An 8,608-nucleotide genomic window follows, 5' to 3' on the forward strand; every position below is an offset into this window, starting at 1 on the left:
GGCAGACCCATAAACCAGTGCAAGGCTGCATCTTTAAGGGTAGAGGGGAATAACTTCATCTTCTTCTCATTAGAGGCATAGTCACAGGTCCTACAAAAAACAACAAATTCACATGAAGGTGTCATTATCCTCATAGGTCAACCCATGGAAGTGTGGAAGGGTAGTAGGGCTTATATTATTCATTCTAGCCTTTCCATTGGGTTCTCTGATGGAGAAAACTTCAATGTCTATATTTTCAGCCATATTTTGGGTAGGTGAAGTGGGTTCTTCTTCTTCCACAATAGGTTCTTCAAGAAATTTTGGTTGCTCACCTAGAGGGTCTTCTAATTCCCTTGTAGTTAGAGAGGGAAGTTCACAGTCACTGAAGAAGAGTGAAGGTTGACTGCTTAAGGGTGTGAGGATTTTTGGTAGGAATTTTCCTTGACTACCCCTACCCCTACGAGGAATGATTTTTTTTTCTCACTTTTGCAAAACCGAATGCAAAACAAAAAACAATGCTCAAGTAGAAACAACATCTACTTAGAAACCTCCTCGACAACAGTGCCAAAGAGTGCTAAGCCTTGGTATTGCACCAAGAATGTTGCAACTCCCAAGGGGTCCTAAACTCATAATTATCAACCCGAGGTTCATACAAACTTAGAGGTGACAGTGATATGTGCATAGTAGGTTGGATTCTACTCATGAAACCCTCAGTCATGACATTAGATCAAAGTGCTCAAAGACCATTCCTCCCACTAAACTATAGTGAAATCTTGTTGATGAAAGTACAATTGAAAACTAATTCTAGCTTGAAAGTGGAAATTCCATTTCCCCAACTTGTAGATGCTAATTAATGATTTCATGAAAGGACAAGGGCCAATCTACTCACAGAAAGAAAGCTACTCTATATTGCATAATTCAGCAAACTAGCAACATAATTGCATGTATCATCTACTTATTTCACACTTGCTTGAAAATTAGAAACCTAACTTGCTTTATTCTTGTGATTGAAAAAAACTAATTCTATTTGTTTTGCAGTGAGCAAAGGAATGGTTGGAGTGGTCTAGGAGATTCCCTTGATAACCAAATCACAACTTGGGGTCATTATTCATCTTCACTGAGATAAGGTTGAAGTGGGGATCAAAATTAGTGAAGAAAAGTGGTGCTACATGCCTGCTATAGGTCCAGTATTTCTACAAGAGGACCTGTAATGCTATAGGAGGGGTTCCGAGAGGCTTTTTAGGATGAAAATGATGCCTAGAGGGAATGATGAGGTGTATGGAGGTTAGAGAGAGTGAAGGAAGGTTGGGTTGAGCCCCCTAGACAAGACCAACACCTCTCATAGGTCTATCTTGTAGCAAGATGAATGCTCACGATGTCCTAAGTTTACCAGGCAAAGTGATCGTGGAAACAGAATTTTGGGATAGAATTGAGATATGGAGAGAGAATATGGAGGAGTCCAATATGGAGGTGGAAGAGATGCCTTCTCCTATAGATAAACACATCCCTGCAACTATCCACATGAGTACATCCATTGATCGTTAACAAAGTGATATAAACTATGATGGAAAATATGAGTTGAATTTAAATAACATCTATGTTATGCCATAACACTAATTTAATCACTAAACCGACTTCTAAGCTACAAAATAAAATGTGAAGAAGAACAACTAACATTCATCTATTTCCAAGAAATCATAAACACAATATTTTTGGACTAAGATTGTGAATCCTTTCAACCATTCTCCCTCAAGAGAGGTGATGTAGGAGGTTACAATCACAGGTTTTTATAGCTTAACCTCTAGTGGAATGAAAGAAAGCTATGAAATGCTTGGAATCAAGAACAAACCACAAGTACAAAAGAAGAACCAAAGCCTCTCGATTGGTCCAAAATCCAAGGGTATTAGCCCTTTGAAACTAACTTAGATGCAACATAATAACCAACTTCTCATTATCAGAAAGTAAAAGTCTCATACATCACATAAAAGTTGAAAATGAGAATGTCAAGTTCTAATCTCAATAACTACACCTAGTTGAATCAAAACTTTGAATCTTAATGAGCTTTTATTCTTGCTTATTTATACAAAAGGGTAGTTGGTAGCAACTCCCTTGAAAAATGTAGTGATTCCCTCCTTGATCTTGGAAAATGTAGGATATGGTCCCTCTTGAGCTTCACTTGTACTAGGAGTTACTCGGCTGCAAATGAATTCGAACTGGTGAGAGAGGATGTTGTGATCCCAAGTCTAGTTAGGGAGTTAAGGAGGTGGAAAACCCCCCTAGATTCTCTCCTAGTTATCTCCATCAATCCATTACATAGTAATTGCTTCAAAAATTATTCTTGTTCCTACAATTAAATCACATTAGGAAACATACTATGTCAAACACCTTTTACTCTTCTTACTAATCATCATATAACAAAAAGTGTGAATTAATGTGAGAAAAGGATAGTTTTAATGCTTGAGGATGGCATGATGATCTTCAAAATATACCTATTGATGGGACTCATCATCTTCTTGCCACAACCATGTTTGATTTGTCTTTCTTAGTTATTAGCTTACTTTGGAATCATTAAACACATAAACATTGTTGTGAGTCCTCACTACCTTTCCTATAAGCTTCCCATGCTTTGATTTTTGTATCTCACATCCTTTATAGTGAAAAGTCACATCATAGCCATTGTCACACATTTGACTTACATTGAGCAGATTGTGCTTGAGGCCTTCCACATACAACACATTTTGGGCATTGGTCTTCTCATCAAGATTGACTAAGCCTTTCCCTTTAATTTGAGTTGGAGAATTATTTCTGAAGGTAACATTTCCTTTGTCTTTTTCTTTCATAAACATGAATTTACTCTTGTCCCCATTCATGTGTTTATAGCACCCACTATCCACATATCATTTATTTTATTAATCATGTGCAGACAAAGAGCCTAGTCCACATTCCTCATTTTTCTTAGTATTTTTCTTCCAACTCCTCATTTTCCTTAGGTATGCTAGATGCTCAGTGGTTTTTTGTTTGGACTGATATTGAAACCTGCTTTTGTACTCACTTTCCTTGTGGCCAAAGTTATTGCAAAAGTAACATTCTATTACATAAAATAAAATGACATAATGTATTGTTTTCTACAACTCCTTCAACTTTTCTCAACATACACATCCTCAACTTCCCTTGCCTTTTCTTATTCAATTTCTTCGCACCCTCTACTCTTCTCTTCAAAACCTTAGAACTGGAACACATCCATTTAAACAAAGCTCACCAGTACACTCAACTACCCTACTCACACAACACCTTCAGCTCTTACTTAACATGCACACATTCTTGACAACCTAAAAAAAAATCTCACATGAACACTCTCTCATAGAGTAACCTTCAACGAGAATATTCATTATTTTAAACTGATTACTCCAATTAGAACAGATACGACACATTATCAATGGATTTAATTTCATAGTGTAGTTTATTCCACGATACTAGTGATCTTTACATTTTTAGTATGGATTACCTTGTATGTTAAATGATCATAGTACCTGAAGAGGGAATTCAACAAGCTCTTTGTTCTCCTACAAGCTTCCTGAAGCAATTCTCCATTCAATTTAGCATGGTACCAGAATTACTTTGATTATCACTTGAATGGATCGTAGAGGAAGCCCATCATTAGAGCAAATGCACTCCACCAACTCTATTGATGAAGTTGTATGATTTAGTATATTGTTTTTCATTGGCCTTACCTCCTTTGTGTGAATGAGCTTCTTGAGGTTTTGTGGTCAATTCCATTGTTTATAGGACTTAGTAGAGATTCCAGATCTAGCTAGATGATATGATTGGTGAAACCTACCTAATATACCTTTAATCACCAAAGTTGTTTCCAACCTATGCATTCTCCCTTTAACTCTACAGATGGTGGAAAATCAATTTTGGTAGAACCGCCAAATATGGAACGTAGTAGCTAACGACCCATTCATGATTTATATGCCCACAAAACTAGGCCCTTAGTTATTTTTAATTGCAAACCCATGAAACTTTCTAATGTGATAAACCTGTAGGCCCATTTTCTTCTAATACACAAAATCACCATGAAACCAACTCCCAGGCCCTCCTTGCAATACATGAAGGGACATTAATTTCCATAATATTTCTCCATTCCTCGGGCCTGGTGCCTTGGCTTTTTCAAACTTTTCTCCTTTGAAAATTTCCAAGGACATACCTCTGGGGTTATGTTTCCTGTGGGTTCACACTATGATCATTCCACTGCTCCACCTCTTCTTTATTTTATGTTTCATGGTGTCTTGAAGATTCGTCACCTAGGAATTTCAACTTGATTCCCTTTGAAACTCGTGGGGAAAAATCTTCAGGGTGATATGTCCCATGGGGTCCCCTACTCTGATATTGAGCCAATCATATTTCTGTCGATATTATGACTCCAAGCCACTATATCTGCCACCTCATCTCGATGGTTTTGTCCGTGAAACTTAATACTTGTGCCACATTTGGAAAACACTAAGGAAATATCTATCAGGGTGATGTGTACCTGTGGAACCACACTACACATGCAGGAAAATAGGAAAATTACCAAGTTGAATTGTATGTCATGTTTTATGCTACCTGTATTCCCACTACTATGTTTCATGTATTTAGTGATCCACGTGTCACTCATTTTCGACCAACTTGGACACTTGAAAGTGCCAACTACATGTCATGTGTCATCATCCTAGAGTGTCATGTGTCCCTAGACTTTAGTCTATTGATGTCATGCTAACATCATCCTGGGCCTTTGGGCAACTTACGCCATCTTCCACTGTGGCTACCACCTATGCTCCATATCATCTAGGTCATCCAATGAGATTGCACCACTTGTACTTCTACCATCGGTCCATGCTATCACCATTACAAGAGAAGGGGGTATAAGCCTTTTGTCTTGTGTTTATTTTCCTTTATAAATTTTATGATACTTCGTTGAAATAAATTGATGGCACTAGGCATGGAAATTGACGTCTCCTAGATCCCCAACCCTTGGGAATTTAGACTTGGGCCACTCTTGGAAACTCCCAGGGAAACAAAATTGGGATTACATGCCCCAAATGGGACTGATGCAATCCCTCCTAGGCTTTTTTCATGCTTTCATATTTCCACAAATCACTACTTGTTTTCTAACTAGACTGTTAGGCCCATGTTGCAAAACACCAAATTTGACCCTTAAGGTCAACCAACTTTGACCAGCCATATCTTTCACTCCCAAGGGCCAAATTCAAACTTCAAAATATCGTTGGAAATCTATTTTCTAGAACTATCTAATTGTCTCACTTCCAGTAACATATGAATATATATAATGAGAAAAACATGCATTCAAATCCTTGGCCTCCCAACCACCATAATTATAAGATTTTATAGCATTCTTTATTTAACCTTGTACTATGATGTTTTTGTACTAAAGAATGCAACTACCAGAAGACTCTCCATGAACTTGAACTCCATGCATTTTCCATCCTTATCTAGTTGACATTAATGCCAACATTCTATACCATATTTATGTCGCTATTTCAGATTTCATCTCAAGGAATTTCCTTGAAAAGATGATCTGAGTGAATGTTTTACTACTCTGGTTCTTAATAAACATAGTGAAACAAAAGATGATGAGCATGATGTGCAATATCCATTCATTAATATTGATTCTACATCTCATCTTATTGAAATCATGGATGAACTATAAAATGTATCACTACCATAGACTTTAGGAGTTTGTTTCACACACTTTCAAACTTAAGGAATTGATTATACTGATCCGAATCAAAACTATGAAAATGTACCTAAAACAACTCTTAATGCTTATGATCAGGATGAAGGTTCAATAGAAATAAATCAAATTTAAGGCATAACTAATGGACATGTTGATATTTCTTCTTTAGAGGTAAATTCACAACTAGTTCCCATTTCTTCAACAAAACATTTATCATCTAATCAAAGTTCTAATATTATCAATGATGATGAAAATCATTATGATGAAATTTTTTCAAGAAGTATCTAATTTTTTGTACTCTGGAAATCATTACTTTTTTTATTCATATATATTTTCGAATTTGAATTTATTTAGTAATGGTTCTACTAATATTTCTATTGAAACCTTCCCTTCAACTAGTTAAGATTTAATTGAGAATGAAACATTTTTGGGTAAGTATCATTTTCCTATCAATGTTAATTTTCTAACTTTTTCTTATCCTTTTGATGATGTTGTTGATTCAAATCTACCTATGATTTGCAAGAAAGAGAAGTTATATTCGATGATTATTTTGATTTTGATGGCATTAATTCACCTTCATTACAAAGTGAAATACATATAGATGCAGAATTAGGATCAACAAATTCCCATGTCTTCTCCTTATTTCCATTGGCTAAGAAAAATCCTATTTTTGAACTTTTTGATATGCGTAATTTTCAATTTTTCAACCAAATGCATTCTAAAGTTCTATTGGAAACTTGTTTTAAAAAAAAATTAATGGAACACCTTTCTAGTGGAAATTCTACCTTTGTAAATAATCATTGGTCCAAAAGTTTCCCTACTAATTTTAGATTTGTCAAATCAGATGATATTGTATAGGTGACAATTACCTTGGAGAATCACAGTTCTTCTTCCCTCTTGTATATTTTTCAATATCCTCCATGGGAAAATTTTAATTTTTTTAAATTTTCAAAGGCTAAAGCAAGTTCTTTCGATCTTACAATGTCCTCTAAAACAAACCCTAATCATCTTGTTCATGATATTTTTACAAATGATTTCCACTCTACATATCAATAAAGAATTTGGTCATTGTTAGAGGAATCTTATATTAGAAATTTTTCTATAAATAAATTTATTTTCTTAAGCTTATTAGAAATAAATGTACATAATAGGCTAAATCTTACATGGTTCAATAGTGACTCCCTTGTTGGGGAAATAGATAGATATTGATGGGGAAAATAAAAGACAAAGAGGGGCTAGGAATAGGTAATGGGAGAGAGAGACAAAATAAGGTATAGGGAGGGGGGGAGAGATAGAAATGGGTACAAAGAGGGGGGCTTTAGGGGGAGGGAAAGAGAGAGGAGTGAAAAATGGGAGGGGAGAGAGGAAGAGGGGTAAATAAAGGGAAAGAGAGGGGGTGGGAATGACTAGTTAAAAGAGGGAGAGAGAAGTGGGGGGAAGATAGTTGGGAAAGATGGTGAGAGATGGATAAAAAAATTGCATGCACATTGCATGCATTATAAATGTGCACACATTATTTTAACACGCGTGCATTATTAAATTTAAAAAAAAAAAAGGCGGTCACCTTTATCCAATTACATGGTGGATAAGGTGGCTAAGGTGGTTTCTTTGGTTTTAGTTTTGAATTGAAAAATATTTGGGTTCAGTCTGCAAAAACTAAACACATATTTTTATGCAACTTCCTCATTTTCATATTTGGTAAGACCCTCATAATGGAGCCTAATGCTTGACACTGTCATTTCAAGGCTTCACTAGATTTCCTAATAAAAAAAAGAAAAAGAGAAAAACATCAACATTAAAAATTATGACAAATAGAAGAATTGTCTATTATCTACAATGGTACAAATTTGTTTCAAATAATTCCATAATTTACATATTGTTGTAGCCCAATCTGACCCTCTTTTAAAACTAGGATACCTCGATAAATTCTTGCTCATGAGAAAATTTATCATGTTACTGCTAGCCTTGTTAAGGCTCTCAAAATTCATTTTCACTATCCTAACCTACCCCTTACATTTAATCTTTACCTTAACCTTTTAAAGTTATTAATCATAATCACGCCCCTTTTTAAACATATGAACACAACAATGGTATATAAAACTAACCACATTTGAATCATTTAAAAGTTACTCTTTGGATAACGTTGAGACAATAATAACTAATATCAATGACATAAATGACCTGATTAACTATATTAAGTAATGTCACATAACAATAGAAATATATATACGTATTATTGTATAATTGTTTGATTATATAGCAATATTATCAATCACATATAAATATATGCACATATATATTTAACATTAATCTAATCAATGATCAAATGATTAACACTACTAATATGTATCATAAGAAAATGATGTCCACAAAAATAAAAAAAAAGGTCGATAAAAAGGAAAAACGATAAGATGAAATATATATTTAATAAAATGCATTTAATGCACGTCTTTCTTTATATATTTAATAAAATGCATTTAATGCACATCTTTCTTTAAAATTATATATATATATATAAAACAAACATAATCTCACAAATTTCAACATTAAGATTAAAATACCTAACTTTTTAACTGAAATTATTTTCTACTATTGATCTCGATAATTTTTTCACATTTGGATTTCTTTAGGGAGCATTTTCCAAAATTTTTCTCTTATGTTCAAACATCCTGATACCATAATATTGGTGAATAATATAAAGTTCAAAATCATTTTGAAATTTTTAATATTATTTTGAGGCATCTAAAAATCTAGAGTTTTAAAACATTTTATTAAAATCTTATTTAATTGATACGTATGAGACCCTACCTCATACACAAACGTGAAACTCTATTAATATTATGCACGTAAATTGTCCACTCCACACGTGTAAACCCCATCCGGTCAAACATA

This window comes from Pinus tabuliformis, chromosome 8 (genome assembly GCF_031772625.1).
Source record: "Pinus tabuliformis cultivar Carrire ecotype Pingquan chromosome 8, CPIR1, whole genome shotgun sequence".
NCBI classification, from domain to species: domain Eukaryota; kingdom Viridiplantae; phylum Streptophyta; class Pinopsida; order Pinales; family Pinaceae; genus Pinus; species Pinus tabuliformis.